Source organism: Schistocerca cancellata, chromosome 2 (assembly GCF_023864275.1).
Source record: "Schistocerca cancellata isolate TAMUIC-IGC-003103 chromosome 2, iqSchCanc2.1, whole genome shotgun sequence".
NCBI classification, from domain to species: domain Eukaryota; kingdom Metazoa; phylum Arthropoda; class Insecta; order Orthoptera; family Acrididae; genus Schistocerca; species Schistocerca cancellata.
This window is the reverse complement of record NC_064627.1, coordinates 1,099,465,364-1,099,481,142: the sequence shown is the minus strand read 5'-3', so window position 1 is coordinate 1,099,481,142 and position 15,779 is coordinate 1,099,465,364. Positions and strand designations below refer to the sequence as shown.

The following is a 15,779-nucleotide window of genomic DNA, read 5'->3' as shown; positions in this document are numbered from 1 at the left end:
CTCCTCGGCTCCGTCGTTTCCGTAGTGTAGCGGTTATCACGTCTGCTTCACACGCAGAAGGTCCCCGGTTCTATCCCGGGCGGGAACAGTATTTTCCTGCCTATGTCGTATTGTACCTCAGTGAGCCTCGTCGTGTGTGCATCTGCTGCATGTCCCTTCGTTTTGCAAGTACCACATTTATTGAATTTTTTAGTTACGATGGCAACATCACTACAAGTTGTCTGTGAAGTAAGGAGCACTCAAGCAGTTTCCGTGGTGTGGCGGTTGTCACGTCTGCCTAACACGCAGAAGGTCCCCGGTTCGATCCCGGGCGGAAACAATTTTTCATCACATTAAGCAAGACTTACTAACATGCATCTGCTACCATCTGTACCCGAAACCTCCGTAATTGCCTTCATGCGTCGGACCAGAGTGTCAATTGCTCACATCAAATAAGAAATTCATTTGACATTGGCGGCGAGCTTTTTGCGCTGACTCAGCCACTGACGTGTGATCAGTTTGCACAAAACGCTAGGGCTCGTCCAGGATTTGAACCCGGGACCACCTGCACCCTAAGCAGGAATCATACCCCTAGACCAACGAGCTTGTGGCACGGCGAATGCCAGTTATTCCAGTCCCTCGATGTCTTCCAGGGTGCTCTGGAAGTCTCGTTTAGGCTGGCGGGATGGGGGCGGCGCGAATTCCCGCGGTCGGCGGCCTTCCTGGGCTATTGGTACCATCATGTAGAGCTGCCCCTGGGCTCGCACTGCCTGCTGCTGAGAAAGTGATTGCTTTTGCTGATATGACTTGCAATAACGACTGCGCGAAACGCCGCTATCTCGTTAGGGGCGCTACGGCAGACACCCTCTCGAGAACCCCGAATACTTGTTGAGCCCTCGGCTGCGATGGGTTCCAGGCTGACAAAAGAACTGTCGTGTGTGCATTCGCGGATGAGAGAAAGGCTGAGGCAAGTTCGAGTGAACAAGGATGGACTCCTCGGCTCCGTCGTTTCCGTAGTGTAGCGGTTATCACGTCTGCTTCACACGCAGAAGGTCCCCGGTTCTATCCCGGGCGGGAACAGTATTTTTTTGCCTATGTCGTATTGTACTCCAGTGAGCCTCGTCGTGTGTGCATCTGCTGCATGTCCCTTCGTTTTGCAAGTACCACATTTATTGAATTTTTTAGTTACGATGACAACATCAATACAAGTTGTCTGTGAAGTAAGGAGCACTCAAGCAGTTTCCGTGGTGTGGCGGTTGTCACGTCTGCCTAACACGCAGAAGGTCCCCGGTTCGATCCCGGGCGGAAACAATTTTTCATCACATTAAGCAAGACTTACTAACATGCATCTGCTACCATCTGTACCCGAAACCTCCGTAATTGCCTTCATGCGTCGGACCAGAGTGTCAATTGCTCACATCAAATAAGAAATTCATTTGACATTGGCGGCGAGCTTTTTGCGCTGACTCAGCCACTGACGTGTGATCAGTTTGCACAAAACGCTAGGGCTCGTCCAGGATTTGAACCCGGGACCACCTGCACCCTAAGCAGGAATCATACCCCTAGACCAACGAGCTTGTGGCACGGCGAATGCCAGTTATTCCAGTCCCTCGATGTCTTCCAGGGTGCTCTGGAAGTCTCGTTTAGGCTGGCGGGATGGGGGCGGCGCGAATTCCCGCGGTCGGCGGCCTTCCTGGGCTATTGGTACCATCATGTAGAGCTGCCCCTGGGCTCGCACTGCCTGCTGCTGAGAAAGTGATTGCTTTTGCTGATATGACTTGCAATAACGACTGCGCGAAACGCCGCTATCTCGTTAGGGGCGCTACGGCAGACACCCTCTCGAGAACCCCGAATACTTGTTGAGCCCTCGGCTGCGATGGGTTCCAGGCTGACAAAAGAACTGTCGTGTGTGCATTCGCGGATGAGAGAAAGGCTGAGGCAAGTTCGAGTGAACAAGGATGGACTCCTCGGCTCCGTCGTTTCCGTAGTGTAGCGGTTATCACGTCTGCTTCACACGCAGAAGGTCCCCGGTTCTATCCCGGGCGGGAACAGTATTTTCCTGCCTATGTCGTATTGTACCTCAGTGAGCCTCGTCGTGTGTGCATCTGCTGCATGTCCCTTCGTTTTGCAAGTACCACATTTATTGAATTTTTTAGTTACAATGGCAACATCACTACAAGTTGTCTGTGAAGTAAGGAGCACTCAAGCAGTTTCCGTGGTGTAGCGGTTATCACGTCTGCCTAACACGCAGAAGGTCCCCGGTTCGATCCCGGGCGGAAACACTTTTTCATCACTTTAAGCAAGACTTACTAACATGCATCTGCTACCATCTGTACCCGAAACCTTCGTAATTGCCTTCATGCGTCGGACCAGAGTGTCAATTCCTCACATCAAATAAGAAATTCATTTGACATTGGCGGCGAGCTTTTTGCGCTGACTCAGCCACTGACGTGCGATCAGTTTGCACGAAACGCTAGGGCTCGTCCGGGATTTGAACCCGGGACCTCCTGCACCCTAAGCAGGAATCATACCCCTAGACCAACGAGCCCTGTGACATGTCGAATGCCAGTTATTCCAGTCCCTCGATGTCTTCCAGGGTGCTCTGGAAGTCTCGTTTAGGCTGGCGGGATGGGGGCGGCGCGAATTCCAGCGGTCGGCGGCCTTCCTGGGCTATTGGTACCATCATGTAGAGCTGCCCCTGGGCTCGCACTGCCTGCTGCTGAGAAAGTGATTGCTTTTGCTGATATGACTTGCAATAACGACTGCGCGAAACGCCGCTATCTCGTTAGGGGCGCTACGGCAGACACCCTCTCGAGAACCCCGAATACTTGTTGAGCCCTCGGCTGCGATGGGTTCCAGGCTGACAAAAGAACTGTCGTGTGTGCATTCGCGGATGAGAGAAAGGCTGAGGCAAGTTCGAGTGAACAAGGATGGACTCCTCGGCTCCGTCGTTTCCGTAGTGTAGCGGTTATCACGTCTGCTTCACACGCAGAAGGTCCCCGGTTCTATCCCGGGCGGGAACAGTATTTTTTTGCCTATGTCGTATTGTACTCCAGTGAGCCTCGTCGTGTGTGCATCTGCTGTATGTCCCTTCGTTTTGCAAGTACCACATTTATTGAATTTTTTAGTTACGATGGCAACATCAATACAAGTTGTCTGTGAAGTAAGGAGCACTCAAGCAGTTTCCGTGGTGTGGCGGTTGTCACGTCTGCCTAACACGCAGAAGGTCCCCGGTTCGATCCCGGGCGGAAACAATTTTTCATCACATTAAGCAAGACTTACTAACATGCATCTGCTACCATCTGTACCCGAAACCTCCGTAATTGCCTTCATGCGTCGGACCAGAGTGTCAATTGCTCACATCAAATAAGAAATTCATTTGACATTGGCGGCGAGCTTTTTGCGCTGACTCAGCCACTGACGTGTGATCAGTTTGCACAAAACGCTAGGGCTCGTCCAGGATTTGAACCCGGGACCACCTGCACCCTAAGCAGGAATCATACCCCTAGACCAACGAGCTTGTGGCACGGCGAATGCCAGTTATTCCAGTCCCTCGATGTCTTCCAGGGTGCTCTGGAAGTCTCGTTTAGGCTGGCGGGATGGGGGCGGCGCGAATTCCCGCGGTCGGCGGCCTTCCTGGGCTATTGGTACCATCATGTAGAGCTGCCCCTGGGCTCGCACTGCCTGCTGCTGAGAAAGTGATTGCTTTTGCTGATATGACTTGCAATAACGACTGCGCGAAACGCCGCTATCTCGTTAGGGGCGCTACGGCAGACACCCTCTCGAGAACCCCGAATACTTGTTGAGCCCTCGGCTGCGATGGGTTCCAGGCTGACAAAAGAACTGTCGTGTGTGCATTCGCGGATGAGAGAAAGGCTGAGGCAAGTTCGAGTGAACAAGGATGGACTCCTCAGCTCCGTCGTTTCCGTAGTGTAGCGGTTATCACGTCTGCTTCACACGCAGAAGGTCCCCGGTTCTATCCCGGGCGGGAACAGTATTTTTTTGCCTATGTCGTATTGTACTCCAGTGAGCCTCGTCGTGTGTGCATCTGCTGCATGTCCCTTCGTTTTGCAAGTACCACATTTATTGAATTTTTTAGTTACGATGGCAACATCAATACAAGTTGTCTGTGAAGTAAGGAGCACTCAAGCAGTTTCCGTGGTGTGGCGGTTGTCACGTCTGCCTAACACGCAGAAGGTCCCCGGTTCGATCCCGGGCGGAAACAATTTTTCATCACATTAAGCAAGACTTACTAACATGCATCTGCTACCATCTGTACCCGAAACCTCCGTAATTGCCTTCATGCGTCGGACCAGAGTGTCAATTGCTCACATCAAATAAGAAATTCATTTGACATTGGCGGCGAGCTTTTTGCGCTGACTCAGCCACTGACGTGTGATCAGTTTGCACAAAACGCTAGGGCTCGTCCAGGATTTGAACCCGGGACCACCTGCACCCTAAGCAGGAATCATACCCCTAGACCAACGAGCTTGTGGCACGGCGAATGCCAGTTATTCCAGTCCCTCGATGTCTTCCAGGGTGCTCTGGAAGTCTCGTTTAGGCTGGCGGGATGGGGGCGGCGCGAATTCCCGCGGTCGGCGGCCTTCCTGGGCTATTGGTACCATCATGTAGAGCTGCCCCTGGGCTCGCACTGCCTGCTGCTGAGAAAGTGATTGCTTTTGCTGATATGACTTGCAATAACGACTGCGCGAAACGCCGCTATCTCGTTAGGGGCGCTACGGCAGACACCCTCTCGAGAACCCCGAATACTTGTTGAGCCCTCGGCTGCGATGGGTTCCAGGCTGACAAAAGAACTGTCGTGTGTGCATTCGCGGATGAGAGAAAGGCTGAGGCAAATTCGAGTGAACAAGGATGGACTCCTCGGCTCCGTCGTTTCCGTAGTGTAGCGGTTATCACGTCTGCTTCACACGCAGAAGGTCCCCGGTTCTATCCCGGGCGGGAACAGTATTTTCCTGCCTATGTCGTATTGTACCTCAGTGAGCCTCGTCGTGTGTGCATCTGCTGCATGTCCCTTCGTTTTGCAAGTACCACATTTATTGAATTTTTTAGTTACAATGGCAACATCACTACAAGTTGTCTGTGAAGTAAGGAGCACTCAAGCAGTTTCCGTGGTGTAGCGGTTATCACGTCTGCCTAACACGCAGAAGGTCCCCGGTTCGATCCCGGGCGGAAACACTTTTTCATCACTTTAAGCAAGACTTACTAACATGCATCTGCTACCATCTGTACCCGAAACCTTCGTAATTGCCTTCATGCGTCGGACCAGAGTGTCAATTCCTCACATCAAATAAGAAATTCATTTGACATTGGCGGCGAGCTTTTTGCGCTGACTCAGCCACTGACGTGCGATCAGTTTGCACGAAACGCTAGGGCTCGTCCGGGATTTGAACCCGGGACCTCCTGCACCCTAAGCAGGAATCATACCCCTAGACCAACGAGCCCTGTGACACGTCGAATGCCAGTTATTCCAGTCCCTCGATGTCTTCCAGGGTGCTCTGGAAGTCTCGTTTAGGCTGGCGGGATGGGGGCGGCGCGAATTCCCGCGGTCGGCGGCCTTCCTGGGCTATTGGTACCATCATGTAGAGCTGCCCCTGGGCTCGCACTGCCTGCTGCTGAGAAAGTGATTGCTTTTGCTGATATGACTTGCAATAACGACTGCGCGAAACGCCGCTATCTCGTTAGGGGCGCTACGGCAGACACCCTCTCGAGAACCCCGAATACTTGTTGAGCCCTCGGCTGCGATGGGTTCCAGGCTGACAAAAGAACTGTCGTGTGTGCATTCGCGGATGAGAGAAAGGCTGAGGCAAGTTCGAGTGAACAAGGATGGACTCCTCGGCTCCGTCGTTTCCGTAGTGTAGCGGTTATCACGTCTGCTTCACACGCAGAAGGTCCCCGGTTCTATCCCGGGCGGGAACAGTATTTTCCTGCCTATGTCGTATTGTACCTCAGTGAGCCTCGTCGTGTGTGCATCTGCTGCATGTCCCTTCGTTTTGCAAGTACCACATTTATTGAATTTTTTAGTTACAATGGCAACATCACTACAAGTTGTCTGTGAAGTAAGGAGCACTCAAGCAGTTTCCGTGGTGTAGCGGTTATCACGTCTGCCTAACACGCAGAAGGTCCCCGGTTCGATCCCGGGCGGAAACACTTTTTCATCACTTTAAGCAAGACTTACTAACATGCATCTGCTACCATCTGTACCCGAAACCTTCGTAATTGCCTTCATGCGTCGGACCAGAGTGTCAATTCCTCACATCAAATAAGAAATTCATTTGACATTGGCGGCGAGCTTTTTGCGCTGACTCAGCCACTGACGTGCGATCAGTTTGCACGAAACGCTAGGGCTCGTCCGGGATTTGAACCCGGGACCTCCTGCACCCTAAGCAGGAATCATACCCCTAGACCAACGAGCCCTGTGGCACGTCGAATGCCAGTTATTCCAGTCCCTCGATGTCTTCCAGGGTGCTCTGGAAGTCTCGTTTAGGCTGGCGGGATGGGGGCGACGCGAATTCCCGCGGTCGGCGGCCTTCCTGGGCTATTGGTACCTTCATGTAGAGCTGCCCCTGGGCTCGCACTGCCTGCTGCTGAGAAAGTGATTGCTTTTGCTGATATGACTTGCAATAACGACTGCGCGAAACGCCGCTATCTCGTTAGGGGCGCAACGCAGACACCCTCTCGAGAACCCCGAATACTTGTTGAGCCCTCGGCTGCGATGGGTTCCAGGCTGACAAAAGAACTGTCGTGTGTGCATTCGCGGATGAGAGAAAGGCTGAGGCAAGTTCGAGTGAACAAGGATGGACTCCTCGGCTCCGTCGTTTCCGTAGTGTAGCGGTTATCACGTCTGCTTCACACGCAGAAGGTCCCCGGTTCTATCCCGGGCGGGAACAGTATTTTTTTGCCTATGTCGTATTGTACTCCAGTGAGCCTCGTCGTGTGTGCATCTGCTGCATGTCCCTTCGTTTTGCAAGTACCACATTTATTGAATTTTTTAGTTACGATGGCAACATCAATACAAGTTGTCTGTGAAGTAAGGAGCACTCAAGCAGTTTCCGTGGTGTGGCGGTTGTCACGTCTGCCTAACACGCAGAAGGTCCCCGGTTCGATCCCGGGCGGAAACAATTTTTCATCACATTAAGCAAGACTTACTAACATGCATCTGCTACCATCTGTACCCGAAACCTCCGTAATTGCCTTCATGCGTCGGACCAGAGTGTCAATTGCTCACATCAAATAAGAAATTCATTTGACATTGGCGGCGAGCTTTTTGCGCTGACTCAGCCACTGACGTGTGATCAGTTTGCACAAAACGCTAGGGCTCGTCCAGGATTTGAACCCGGGACCACCTGCACCCTAAGCAGGAATCATACCCCTAGACCAACGAGCTTGTGGCACGGCGAATGCCAGTTATTCCAGTCCCTCGATGTCTTCCAGGGTGCTCTGGAAGTCTCGTTTAGGCTGGCGGGATGGGGGCGGCGCGAATTCCCGCGGTCGGCGGCCTTCCTGGGCTATTGGTACCATCATGTAGAGCTGCCCCTGGGCTCGCACTGCCTGCTGCTGAGAAAGTGATTGCTTTTGCTGATATGACTTGCAATAACGACTGCGCGAAACGCCGCTATCTCGTTAGGGGCGCTACGGCAGACACCCTCTCGAGAACCCCGAATACTTGTTGAGCCCTCGGCTGCGATGGGTTCCAGGCTGACAAAAGAACTGTCGTGTGTGCATTCGCGGATGAGAGAAAGGCTGAGGCAAGTTCGAGTGAACAAGGATGGACTCCTCGGCTCCGTCGTTTCCGTAGTGTAGCGGTTATCACGTCTGCTTCACACGCAGAAGGTCCCCGGTTTTATCCCGGGCGGGAACAGTATTTTCCTGCCTATGTCGTATTGTACCTCAGTGAGCCTCGTCGTGTGTGCATCTGCTGCATGTCCCTTCGTTTTGCAAGTACCACATTTATTGAATTTTTTAGTTACAATGGCAACATCACTACAAGTTGTCTGTGAAGTAAGGTGCACTCAAGCAGTTTCCGTGGTGTGGCGGTTGTCACGTCTGCCTAACACGCAGAAGGTCCCCGGTTCGATCCCGGGCGGAAACACTTTTTCATCACATTAAGCAAGACTTACTAACATGCATCTGCTACCATCTGTACCCGAAACCTCCGTAATTGCCTTCATGCGTCGGACCAGAGTGTCAATTGCTCACATCAAATAAGAAATTCATTTGACATTGGCGGCGAGCTTTTTGCGCTGACTCAGCCACTGACGTGTGATCAGTTTGCACAAAACGCTAGGGCTCGTCCAGGATTTGAACCCGGGACCACCTGCACCCTAAGCAGGAATCATACCCCTAGACCAACGAGCTTGTGGCACGGCGAATGCCAGTTATTCCAGTCCTTCGATGTCTTCCAGGGTGCTCTGGAAGTCTCGTTTAGGCTGGCGGGATGGGGGCGGCGCGAATTCCCGCGGTCGGCGGCCTTCCTGGGCTATTGGTACCTTCATGTAGAGCTGCCCCTGGGCTCGCACTGCCTGCTGCTGAGAAAGTGATTGCTTTTGCTGATATGACTTGCAATAACGACTGCGCGAAACGCCGCTATCTCGTTAGGGGCGCTACGGCAGACACCCTCTCGAGAACCCCGAAGACTTCTTGAGCCCTCGGCTGCGATGGGTTCCAGGCTGACAAAAGAACTGTCGTGTGTGCATTCGCGGATGAGAGAAAGGCTGAGGCAAGTTCGAGTGAACAAGGATGGACTCCTCGGCTCCGTCGTTTCCGTAGTGTAGCGGTTATCACGTCTGCTTCACACGCAGAAGGTCCCCGGTTCTATCCCGGGCGGGAACAGTATTTTCCTGCCTATGTCGTATTGTACCTCAGTGAGCCTCGTCGTGTGTGCATCTGCTGCATGTCCCTTCGTTTTGCAAGTACCACATTTATTGAATTTTTTAGTTACAATGGCAACATCACTACAAGTTGTCTGTGAAGTAAGGAGCACTCAAGCAGTTTCCGTGGTGTAGCGGTTATCACGTCTGCCTAACTCGCAGCAGGTCCCCGGTTCGATCCCGGGCGGAAACACTTTTTCATCACTTTAAGCAAGACTTACTAACATGCATCTGCTACCATCTGTACCCGAAACCTTCGTAATTGCCTTCATGCGTCGGACCAGAGTGTCAATTCCTCACATCAAATAAGAAATTCATTTGACATTGGCGGCGAGCTTTTTGCGCTGACTCAGCCACTGACGTGCGATCAGTTTGCACGAAACGCTAGGGCTCGTCCGGGATTTGAACCCGGGACCTCCTGCACCCTAAGCAGGAATCATACCCCTAGACCAACGAGCCCTGTGACACGTCGAATGCCAGTTATTCCAGTCCCTCGATGTCTTCCAGGGTGCTCTGGAAGTCTCGTTTAGGCTGGCGGGATGGGGGCGGCGCGAATTCCCGCGGTCGGCGGCCTTCCTGGGCTATTGGTACCATCATGTAGAGCTGCCCCTGGGCTCGCACTGCCTGCTGCTGAGAAAGTGATTGCTTTTGCTGATATGACTTGCAATAACGACTGCGCGAAACGCCGCTATCGCGTTAGGGGCGCTACGGCAGACACCCTCTCGAGAACCCCGAATACTTGTTGAGCCCTCGGCTGCGATGGGTTCCAGGCTGACAAAAGAACTGTCGTGTGTGCATTCGCGGATGAGAGAAAGGCTGAGGCAAGTTCGAGTGAACAAGGATGGACTCCTCGGCTCCGTCGTTTCCGTAGTGTAGCGGTTATCACGTCTGCTTCACACGCAGAAGGTCCCCGGTTCTATCCCGGGCGGGAACAGTATTTTTTTGCCTATGTCGTATTGTACTCCAGTGAGCCTCGTCGTGTGTGCATCTGCTGCATGTCCCTTCGTTTTGCAAGTACCACATTTATTGAATTTTTTAGTTACGATGGCAACATCAATACAAGTTGTCTGTGAAGTAAGGAGCACTCAAGCAGTTTCCGTGGTGTGGCGGTTGTCACGTCTGCCTAACACGCAGAAGGTCCCCGGTTCGATCCCGGGCGGAAACAATTTTTCATCACATTAAGCAAGACTTACTAACATGCATCTGCTACCATCTGTACCCGAAACCTCCGTAATTGCCTTCATGCGTCGGACCAGAGTGTCAATTGCTCACATCAAATAAGAAATTCATTTGACATTGGCGGCGAGCTTTTTGCGCTGACTCAGCCACTGACGTGTGATCAGTTTGCACAAAACGCTAGGGCTCGTCCAGGATTTGAACCCGGGACCACCTGCACCCTAAGCAGGAATCATACCCCTAGACCAACGAGCTTGTGGCACGGCGAATGCCAGTTATTCCAGTCCCTCGATGTCTTCCAGGGTGCTCTGGAAGTCTCGTTTAGGCTGGCGGGATGGGGGCGGCGCGAATTCCCGCGGTCGGCGGCCTTCCTGGGCTATTGGTACCATCATGTAGAGCTGCCCCTGGGCTCGCACTGCCTGCTGCTGAGAAAGTGATTGCTTTTGCTGATATGACTTGCAATAACGACTGCGCGAAACGCCGCTATCTCGTTAGGGGCGCTACGGCAGACACCCTCTCGAGAACCCCGAATACTTGTTGAGCCCTCGGCTGCGATGGGTTCCAGGCTGACAAAAGAACTGTCGTGTGTGCATTCGCGGATGAGAGAAAGGCTGAGGCAAGTTCGAGTGAACAAGGATGGACTCCTCGGCTCCGTCGTTTCCGTAGTGTAGCGGTTATCACGTCTGCTTCACACGCAGAAGGTCCCCGGTTTTATCCCGGGCGGGAACAGTATTTTCCTGCCTATGTCGTATTGTACCTCAGTGAGCCTCGTCGTGTGTGCATCTGCTGCATGTCCCTTCGTTTTGCAAGTACCACATTTATTGAATTTTTTAGTTACAATGGCAACATCACTACAAGTTGTCTGTGAAGTAAGGAGCACTCAAGCAGTTTCCGTGGTGTAGCGGTTATCACGTCTGCCTAACACGCAGAAGGTCCCCGGTTCGATCCCGGGCGGAAACACTTTTTCATCACTTTAAGCAAGACTTACTAACATGCATCTTCTACCATCTGTACCCGAAACCTTCGTAATTGCCTTCATGCGTCGGACCGGAGTGTCAATTCCTCACATCAAATAAGAAATTCATTTGACATTGGCGGCGAGCTTTTTGCGCTGACTCAGCCACTGACGTGCGATCAGTTTGCACGAAACGCTAGGGCTCGTCCGGGATTTGAACCCGGGACCTCCTGCACCCTAAGCAGGAATCATACCCCTAGACCAACGAGCCCTGTGACACGTCGAATGCCAGTTATTCCAGTCCCTCGATGTCTTCCAGGGTGCTCTGGAAGTCTCGTTTAGGCTGGCGGGATGGGGGCGGCGCGAATTCCCGCGGTCGGCGGCCTTCCTGGGCTATTGGTACCATCATGTAGAGCTGCCCCTGGGCTCGCACTGCCTGCTGCTGAGAAAGTGATTGCTTTTGCTGATATGACTTGCAATAACGACTGCGCGAAACGCCGCTATCTCGTTAGGGGCGCTACGGCAGACACCCTCTCGAGAACCCCGAATACTTGTTGAGCCCTCGGCTGCGATGGGTTCCAGGCTGACAAAAGAACTGTCGTGTGTGCATTCGCGGATGAGAGAAAGGCTGAGGCAAGTTCGAGTGAACAAGGATGGACTCCTCGGCTCCGTCGTTTCCGTAGTGTAGCGGTTATCACGTCTGCTTCACACGCAGAAGGTCCCCGGTTCTATCCCGGGCGGGAACAGTATTTTTTTGCCTATGTCGTATTGTACTCCAGTGAGCCTCGTCGTGTGTGCATCTGCTGCATGTCCCTTCGTTTTGCAAGTACCACATTTATTGAATTTTTTAGTTACGATGGCAACATCAATACAAGTTGTCTGTGAAGTAAGGTGCACTCAAGCAGTTTCCGTGGTGTGGCGGTTGTCACGTCTGCCTAACACGCAGAAGGTCCCCGGTTCGATCCCGGGCGGAAACACTTTTTCATCACATTAAGCAAGACTTACTAACATGCATCTGCTACCATCTGTACCCGAAACCTCCGTAATTGCCTTCATGCGTCGGACCAGAGTGTCAATTGCTCACATCAAATAAGAAATTCATTTGACATTGGCGGCGAGCTTTTTGCGCTGACTCAGCCACTGACGTGTGATCAGTTTGCACAAAACGCTAGGGCTCGTCCAGGATTTGAACCCGGGACCACCTGCACCCTAAGCAGGAATCATACCCCTAGACCAACGAGCTTGTGGCACGGCGAATGCCAGTTATTCCAGTCCCTCGATGTCTTCCAGGGTGCTCTGGAAGTCTCGTTTAGGCTGGCGGGATGGGGGCGGCGCGAATTCCCGCGGTCGGCGGCCTTCCTGGGCTATTGGTACCATCATGTAGAGCTGCCCCTGGGCTCGCACTGCCTGCTGCTGAGAAAGTGATTGCTTTTGCTGATATGACTTGCAATAACGACTGCGCGAAACGCCGCTATCTCGTTAGGGGCGCTACGGCAGACACCCTCTCGAGAACCCCGAATACTTGTTGAGCCCTCGGCTGCGATGGGTTCCAGGCTGACAAAAGAACTGTCGTGTGTGCATTCGCGGATGAGAGAAAGGCTGAGGCAAGTTCGAGTGAACAAGGATGGACTCCTCGGCTCCGTCGTTTCCGTAGTGTAGCGGTTATCACGTCTGCTTCACACGCAGAAGGTCCCCGGTTCTATCCCGGGCGGGAACAGTATTTTTTTGCCTATGTCGTATTGTACTCCAGTGAGCCTCGTCGTGTGTGCATCTGCTGCATGTCCCTTCGTTTTGCAAGTACCACATTTATTGAATTTTTTAGTTACGATGGCAACATCAATACAAGTTGTCTGTGAAGTAAGGTGCACTCAAGCAGTTTCCGTGGTGTGGCGGTTGTCACGTCTGCCTAACACGCAGAAGGTCCCCGGTTCGATCCCGGGCGGAAACACTTTTTCATCACATTAAGCAAGACTTACTAACATGCATCTGCTACCATCTGTACCCGAAACCTCCGTAATTGCCTTCATGCGTCGGACCAGAGTGTCAATTGCTCACATCAAATAAGAAATTCATTTGACATTGGCGGCGAGCTTTTTGCGCTGACTCAGCCACTGACGTGTGATCAGTTTGCACAAAACGCTAGGGCTCGTCCAGGATTTGAACCCGGGACCACCTGCACCCTAAGCAGGAATCATACCCCTAGACCAACGAGCTTGTGGCACGGCGAATGCCAGTTATTCCAGTCCCTCGATGTCTTCCAGGGTGCTCTGGAAGTCTCGTTTAGGCTGGCGGGATGGGGGCGGCGCGAATTCCCGCGGTCGGCGGCCTTCCTGGGCTATTGGTACCTTCATGTAGAGCTGCCCCTGGGCTCGCACTGCCTGCTGCTGAGAAAGTGATTGCTTTTGCTGATATGACTTGCAATAACGACTGCGCGAAACGCCGCTATCTCGTTAGGGGCGCTACGGCAGACACCCTCTCGAGAACCCCGAAGACTTCTTGAGCCCTCGGCTGCGATGGGTTCCAGGCTGACAAAAGAACTGTCGTGTGTGCATTCGCGGATGAGAGAAAGGCTGAGGCAAGTTCGAGTGAACAAGGATGGACTCCTCGGCTCCGTCGTTTCCGTAGTGTAGCGGTTATCACGTCTGCTTCACACGCAGAAGGTCCCCGGTTCTATCCCGGGCGGGAACAGTATTTTCCTGCCTATGTCGTATTGTACCTCAGTGAGCCTCGTCGTGTGTGCATCTGCTGCATGTCCCTTCGTTTTGCAAGTACCACATTTATTGAATTTTTTAGTTACAATGGCAACATCACTACAAGTTGTCTGTGAAGTAAGGAGCACTCAAGCAGTTTCCGTGGTGTAGCGGTTATCACGTCTGCCTAACTCGCAGCAGGTCCCCGGTTCGATCCCGGGCGGAAACACTTTTTCATCACTTTAAGCAAGACTTACTAACATGCATCTGCTACCATCTGTACCCGAAACCTTCGTAATTGCCTTCATGCGTCGGACCAGAGTGTCAATTCCTCACATCAAATAAGAAATTCATTTGACATTGGCGGCGAGCTTTTTGCGCTGACTCAGCCACTGACGTGCGATCAGTTTGCACGAAACGCTAGGGCTCGTCCGGGATTTGAACCCGGGACCTCCTGCACCCTAAGCAGGAATCATACCCCTAGACCAACGAGCCCTGTGACACGTCGAATGCCAGTTATTCCAGTCCCTCGATGTCTTCCAGGGTGCTCTGGAAGTCTCGTTTAGGCTGGCGGGATGGGGGCGGCGCGAATTCCAGCGGTCGGCGGCCTTCCTGGGCTATTGGTACCATCATGTAGAGCTGCCCCTGGGCTCGCACTGCCTGCTGCTGAGAAAGTGATTGCTTTTGCTGATATGACTTGCAATAACGACTGCGCGAAACGCCGCTATCTCGTTAGGGGCGCTACGGCAGACACCCTCTCGAGAACCCCGAATACTTGTTGAGCCCTCGGCTGCGATGGGTTCCAGGCTGACAAAAGAACTGTCGTGTGTGCATTCGCGGATGAGAGAAAGGCTGAGGCAAGTTCGAGTGAACAAGGATGGACTCCTCGGCTCCGTCGTTTCCGTAGTGTAGCGGTTATCACGTCTGCTTCACACGCAGAAGGTCCCCGGTTCTATCCCGGGCGGGAACAGTATTTTTTTGCCTATGTCGTATTGTACTCCAGTGAGCCTCGTCGTGTGTGCATCTGCTGCATGTCCCTTCGTTTTGCAAGTACCACATTTATTGAATTTTTTAGTTACGATGGCAACATCAATACAAGTTGTCTGTGAAGTAAGGAGCACTCAAGCAGTTTCCGTGGTGTGGCGGTTGTCACGTCTGCCTAACACGCAGAAGGTCCCCGGTTCGATCCCGGGCGGAAACAATTTTTCATCACATTAAGCAAGACTTACTAACATGCATCTGCTACCATCTGTACCCGAAACCTCCGTAATTGCCTTCATGCGTCGGACCAGAGTGTCAATTGCTCACATCAAATAAGAAATTCATTTGACATTGGCGGCGAGCTTTTTGCGCTGACTCAGCCACTGACGTGTGATCAGTTTGCACAAAACGCTAGGGCTCGTCCAGGATTTGAACCCGGGACCACCTGCACCCTAAGCAGGAATCATACCCCTAGACCAACGAGCTTGTGGCACGGCGAATGCCAGTTATTCCAGTCCCTCGATGTCTTCCAGGGTGCTCTGGAAGTCTCGTTTAGGCTGGCGGGATGGGGGCGGCGCGAATTCCCGCGGTCGGCGGCCTTCCTGGGCTATTGGTACCATCATGTAGAGCTGCCCCTGGGCTCGCACTGCCTGCTGCTGAGAAAGTGATTGCTTTTGCTGATATGACTTGCAATAACGACTGCGCGAAACGCCGCTATCTCTTTAGGGGCGCTACGGCAGACACCCTCTCGAGAACCCCGAATACTTGTTGAGCCCTCGGCTGCGATGGGTTCCAGGCTGACAAAAGAACTGTCGTGTGTGCATTCGCGGATGAGAGAAAGGCTGAGGCAAGTTCGAGTGAACAAGGATGGACTCCTCGGCTCCGTCGTTTCCGTAGTGTAGCGGTTATCACGTCTGCTTCACACGCAGAAGGTCCCCGGTTTTATCCCGGGCGGGAACAGTATTTTCCTGCCTATGTCGTATTGTACCTCAGTGAGCCTCGTCGTGTGTGCATCTGCTGCATGTCCCTTCGTTTTGCAAGTACCACATTTATTGAATTTTTTAGTTACAATGGCAACATCACTACAAGTTGTCTGTGAAGTAAGGTGCA

The 15,779-nt window shown here is 52.7% G+C and overlaps 49 non-coding genes across 49 annotated transcripts; 33 read left to right on the top strand and 16 right to left on the bottom strand.

The window, feature by feature from the left end:
* Positions 1-15: 15 nt before the first annotated feature.
* Trnav-cac (transfer RNA valine (anticodon CAC)) lies at positions 16-88 on the top strand. Its single transcript has one exon. It is a non-coding gene; the product is annotated as a tRNA-Val (tRNA).
* Positions 89-246: 158 nt separating this feature from the next.
* On the top strand, positions 247-319 carry Trnav-aac (transfer RNA valine (anticodon AAC)). Its single transcript has one exon. It is a non-coding gene; the product is annotated as a tRNA-Val (tRNA).
* Positions 320-513: 194 nt separating this feature from the next.
* Trnap-agg (transfer RNA proline (anticodon AGG)) lies at positions 514-585 on the bottom strand. The gene has a single exon. It is a non-coding gene; the product is annotated as a tRNA-Pro (tRNA).
* A 401-nt stretch (positions 586-986) lies between these two features.
* On the top strand, positions 987-1,059 carry Trnav-cac (transfer RNA valine (anticodon CAC)). Its single transcript has one exon. It is a non-coding gene; the product is annotated as a tRNA-Val (tRNA).
* A 158-nt stretch (positions 1,060-1,217) lies between these two features.
* Positions 1,218-1,290, top strand: Trnav-aac (transfer RNA valine (anticodon AAC)). The gene has a single exon. It is a non-coding gene; the product is annotated as a tRNA-Val (tRNA).
* Positions 1,291-1,484: 194 nt separating this feature from the next.
* Positions 1,485-1,556, bottom strand: Trnap-agg (transfer RNA proline (anticodon AGG)). The gene has a single exon. It is a non-coding gene; the product is annotated as a tRNA-Pro (tRNA).
* A 401-nt stretch (positions 1,557-1,957) lies between these two features.
* Positions 1,958-2,030, top strand: Trnav-cac (transfer RNA valine (anticodon CAC)). The gene has a single exon. It is a non-coding gene; the product is annotated as a tRNA-Val (tRNA).
* A 158-nt stretch (positions 2,031-2,188) lies between these two features.
* Trnav-aac (transfer RNA valine (anticodon AAC)) lies at positions 2,189-2,261 on the top strand. Its single transcript has one exon. It is a non-coding gene; the product is annotated as a tRNA-Val (tRNA).
* Positions 2,262-2,455: 194 nt separating this feature from the next.
* Trnap-agg (transfer RNA proline (anticodon AGG)) lies at positions 2,456-2,527 on the bottom strand. Its single transcript has one exon. It is a non-coding gene; the product is annotated as a tRNA-Pro (tRNA).
* Positions 2,528-2,929: 402 nt separating this feature from the next.
* Trnav-cac (transfer RNA valine (anticodon CAC)) lies at positions 2,930-3,002 on the top strand. The gene has a single exon. It is a non-coding gene; the product is annotated as a tRNA-Val (tRNA).
* A 158-nt stretch (positions 3,003-3,160) lies between these two features.
* Trnav-aac (transfer RNA valine (anticodon AAC)) lies at positions 3,161-3,233 on the top strand. The gene has a single exon. It is a non-coding gene; the product is annotated as a tRNA-Val (tRNA).
* A 194-nt stretch (positions 3,234-3,427) lies between these two features.
* Positions 3,428-3,499, bottom strand: Trnap-agg (transfer RNA proline (anticodon AGG)). The gene has a single exon. It is a non-coding gene; the product is annotated as a tRNA-Pro (tRNA).
* A 401-nt stretch (positions 3,500-3,900) lies between these two features.
* On the top strand, positions 3,901-3,973 carry Trnav-cac (transfer RNA valine (anticodon CAC)). Its single transcript has one exon. It is a non-coding gene; the product is annotated as a tRNA-Val (tRNA).
* Positions 3,974-4,131: 158 nt separating this feature from the next.
* Positions 4,132-4,204, top strand: Trnav-aac (transfer RNA valine (anticodon AAC)). The gene has a single exon. It is a non-coding gene; the product is annotated as a tRNA-Val (tRNA).
* A 194-nt stretch (positions 4,205-4,398) lies between these two features.
* Positions 4,399-4,470, bottom strand: Trnap-agg (transfer RNA proline (anticodon AGG)). The gene has a single exon. It is a non-coding gene; the product is annotated as a tRNA-Pro (tRNA).
* Positions 4,471-4,871: 401 nt separating this feature from the next.
* Positions 4,872-4,944, top strand: Trnav-cac (transfer RNA valine (anticodon CAC)). The gene has a single exon. It is a non-coding gene; the product is annotated as a tRNA-Val (tRNA).
* A 158-nt stretch (positions 4,945-5,102) lies between these two features.
* Positions 5,103-5,175, top strand: Trnav-aac (transfer RNA valine (anticodon AAC)). The gene has a single exon. It is a non-coding gene; the product is annotated as a tRNA-Val (tRNA).
* Positions 5,176-5,369: 194 nt separating this feature from the next.
* On the bottom strand, positions 5,370-5,441 carry Trnap-agg (transfer RNA proline (anticodon AGG)). Its single transcript has one exon. It is a non-coding gene; the product is annotated as a tRNA-Pro (tRNA).
* Positions 5,442-5,843: 402 nt separating this feature from the next.
* On the top strand, positions 5,844-5,916 carry Trnav-cac (transfer RNA valine (anticodon CAC)). The gene has a single exon. It is a non-coding gene; the product is annotated as a tRNA-Val (tRNA).
* A 158-nt stretch (positions 5,917-6,074) lies between these two features.
* Positions 6,075-6,147, top strand: Trnav-aac (transfer RNA valine (anticodon AAC)). Its single transcript has one exon. It is a non-coding gene; the product is annotated as a tRNA-Val (tRNA).
* Positions 6,148-6,341: 194 nt separating this feature from the next.
* Trnap-agg (transfer RNA proline (anticodon AGG)) lies at positions 6,342-6,413 on the bottom strand. The gene has a single exon. It is a non-coding gene; the product is annotated as a tRNA-Pro (tRNA).
* Positions 6,414-6,814: 401 nt separating this feature from the next.
* Positions 6,815-6,887, top strand: Trnav-cac (transfer RNA valine (anticodon CAC)). The gene has a single exon. It is a non-coding gene; the product is annotated as a tRNA-Val (tRNA).
* A 158-nt stretch (positions 6,888-7,045) lies between these two features.
* Positions 7,046-7,118, top strand: Trnav-aac (transfer RNA valine (anticodon AAC)). The gene has a single exon. It is a non-coding gene; the product is annotated as a tRNA-Val (tRNA).
* A 194-nt stretch (positions 7,119-7,312) lies between these two features.
* Trnap-agg (transfer RNA proline (anticodon AGG)) lies at positions 7,313-7,384 on the bottom strand. The gene has a single exon. It is a non-coding gene; the product is annotated as a tRNA-Pro (tRNA).
* Positions 7,385-7,785: 401 nt separating this feature from the next.
* Positions 7,786-7,858, top strand: Trnav-cac (transfer RNA valine (anticodon CAC)). Its single transcript has one exon. It is a non-coding gene; the product is annotated as a tRNA-Val (tRNA).
* A 158-nt stretch (positions 7,859-8,016) lies between these two features.
* Trnav-aac (transfer RNA valine (anticodon AAC)) lies at positions 8,017-8,089 on the top strand. The gene has a single exon. It is a non-coding gene; the product is annotated as a tRNA-Val (tRNA).
* A 194-nt stretch (positions 8,090-8,283) lies between these two features.
* Trnap-agg (transfer RNA proline (anticodon AGG)) lies at positions 8,284-8,355 on the bottom strand. Its single transcript has one exon. It is a non-coding gene; the product is annotated as a tRNA-Pro (tRNA).
* Positions 8,356-8,756: 401 nt separating this feature from the next.
* Positions 8,757-8,829, top strand: Trnav-cac (transfer RNA valine (anticodon CAC)). The gene has a single exon. It is a non-coding gene; the product is annotated as a tRNA-Val (tRNA).
* Positions 8,830-8,987: 158 nt separating this feature from the next.
* Positions 8,988-9,060, top strand: Trnav-aac (transfer RNA valine (anticodon AAC)). Its single transcript has one exon. It is a non-coding gene; the product is annotated as a tRNA-Val (tRNA).
* Positions 9,061-9,254: 194 nt separating this feature from the next.
* Positions 9,255-9,326, bottom strand: Trnap-agg (transfer RNA proline (anticodon AGG)). The gene has a single exon. It is a non-coding gene; the product is annotated as a tRNA-Pro (tRNA).
* A 402-nt stretch (positions 9,327-9,728) lies between these two features.
* On the top strand, positions 9,729-9,801 carry Trnav-cac (transfer RNA valine (anticodon CAC)). Its single transcript has one exon. It is a non-coding gene; the product is annotated as a tRNA-Val (tRNA).
* Positions 9,802-9,959: 158 nt separating this feature from the next.
* Trnav-aac (transfer RNA valine (anticodon AAC)) lies at positions 9,960-10,032 on the top strand. Its single transcript has one exon. It is a non-coding gene; the product is annotated as a tRNA-Val (tRNA).
* A 194-nt stretch (positions 10,033-10,226) lies between these two features.
* On the bottom strand, positions 10,227-10,298 carry Trnap-agg (transfer RNA proline (anticodon AGG)). Its single transcript has one exon. It is a non-coding gene; the product is annotated as a tRNA-Pro (tRNA).
* A 401-nt stretch (positions 10,299-10,699) lies between these two features.
* On the top strand, positions 10,700-10,772 carry Trnav-cac (transfer RNA valine (anticodon CAC)). Its single transcript has one exon. It is a non-coding gene; the product is annotated as a tRNA-Val (tRNA).
* Positions 10,773-10,930: 158 nt separating this feature from the next.
* Positions 10,931-11,003, top strand: Trnav-aac (transfer RNA valine (anticodon AAC)). Its single transcript has one exon. It is a non-coding gene; the product is annotated as a tRNA-Val (tRNA).
* A 194-nt stretch (positions 11,004-11,197) lies between these two features.
* On the bottom strand, positions 11,198-11,269 carry Trnap-agg (transfer RNA proline (anticodon AGG)). Its single transcript has one exon. It is a non-coding gene; the product is annotated as a tRNA-Pro (tRNA).
* Positions 11,270-11,671: 402 nt separating this feature from the next.
* Trnav-cac (transfer RNA valine (anticodon CAC)) lies at positions 11,672-11,744 on the top strand. Its single transcript has one exon. It is a non-coding gene; the product is annotated as a tRNA-Val (tRNA).
* Positions 11,745-11,902: 158 nt separating this feature from the next.
* Trnav-aac (transfer RNA valine (anticodon AAC)) lies at positions 11,903-11,975 on the top strand. The gene has a single exon. It is a non-coding gene; the product is annotated as a tRNA-Val (tRNA).
* A 194-nt stretch (positions 11,976-12,169) lies between these two features.
* On the bottom strand, positions 12,170-12,241 carry Trnap-agg (transfer RNA proline (anticodon AGG)). The gene has a single exon. It is a non-coding gene; the product is annotated as a tRNA-Pro (tRNA).
* Positions 12,242-12,642: 401 nt separating this feature from the next.
* Positions 12,643-12,715, top strand: Trnav-cac (transfer RNA valine (anticodon CAC)). Its single transcript has one exon. It is a non-coding gene; the product is annotated as a tRNA-Val (tRNA).
* A 158-nt stretch (positions 12,716-12,873) lies between these two features.
* Trnav-aac (transfer RNA valine (anticodon AAC)) lies at positions 12,874-12,946 on the top strand. The gene has a single exon. It is a non-coding gene; the product is annotated as a tRNA-Val (tRNA).
* Positions 12,947-13,140: 194 nt separating this feature from the next.
* Positions 13,141-13,212, bottom strand: Trnap-agg (transfer RNA proline (anticodon AGG)). The gene has a single exon. It is a non-coding gene; the product is annotated as a tRNA-Pro (tRNA).
* A 401-nt stretch (positions 13,213-13,613) lies between these two features.
* Trnav-cac (transfer RNA valine (anticodon CAC)) lies at positions 13,614-13,686 on the top strand. Its single transcript has one exon. It is a non-coding gene; the product is annotated as a tRNA-Val (tRNA).
* Positions 13,687-13,844: 158 nt separating this feature from the next.
* On the top strand, positions 13,845-13,917 carry Trnav-aac (transfer RNA valine (anticodon AAC)). The gene has a single exon. It is a non-coding gene; the product is annotated as a tRNA-Val (tRNA).
* A 194-nt stretch (positions 13,918-14,111) lies between these two features.
* On the bottom strand, positions 14,112-14,183 carry Trnap-agg (transfer RNA proline (anticodon AGG)). The gene has a single exon. It is a non-coding gene; the product is annotated as a tRNA-Pro (tRNA).
* Positions 14,184-14,585: 402 nt separating this feature from the next.
* Positions 14,586-14,658, top strand: Trnav-cac (transfer RNA valine (anticodon CAC)). Its single transcript has one exon. It is a non-coding gene; the product is annotated as a tRNA-Val (tRNA).
* A 158-nt stretch (positions 14,659-14,816) lies between these two features.
* Positions 14,817-14,889, top strand: Trnav-aac (transfer RNA valine (anticodon AAC)). Its single transcript has one exon. It is a non-coding gene; the product is annotated as a tRNA-Val (tRNA).
* A 194-nt stretch (positions 14,890-15,083) lies between these two features.
* On the bottom strand, positions 15,084-15,155 carry Trnap-agg (transfer RNA proline (anticodon AGG)). The gene has a single exon. It is a non-coding gene; the product is annotated as a tRNA-Pro (tRNA).
* A 401-nt stretch (positions 15,156-15,556) lies between these two features.
* Positions 15,557-15,629, top strand: Trnav-cac (transfer RNA valine (anticodon CAC)). The gene has a single exon. It is a non-coding gene; the product is annotated as a tRNA-Val (tRNA).
* Positions 15,630-15,779: the final 150 nt, after the last annotated feature.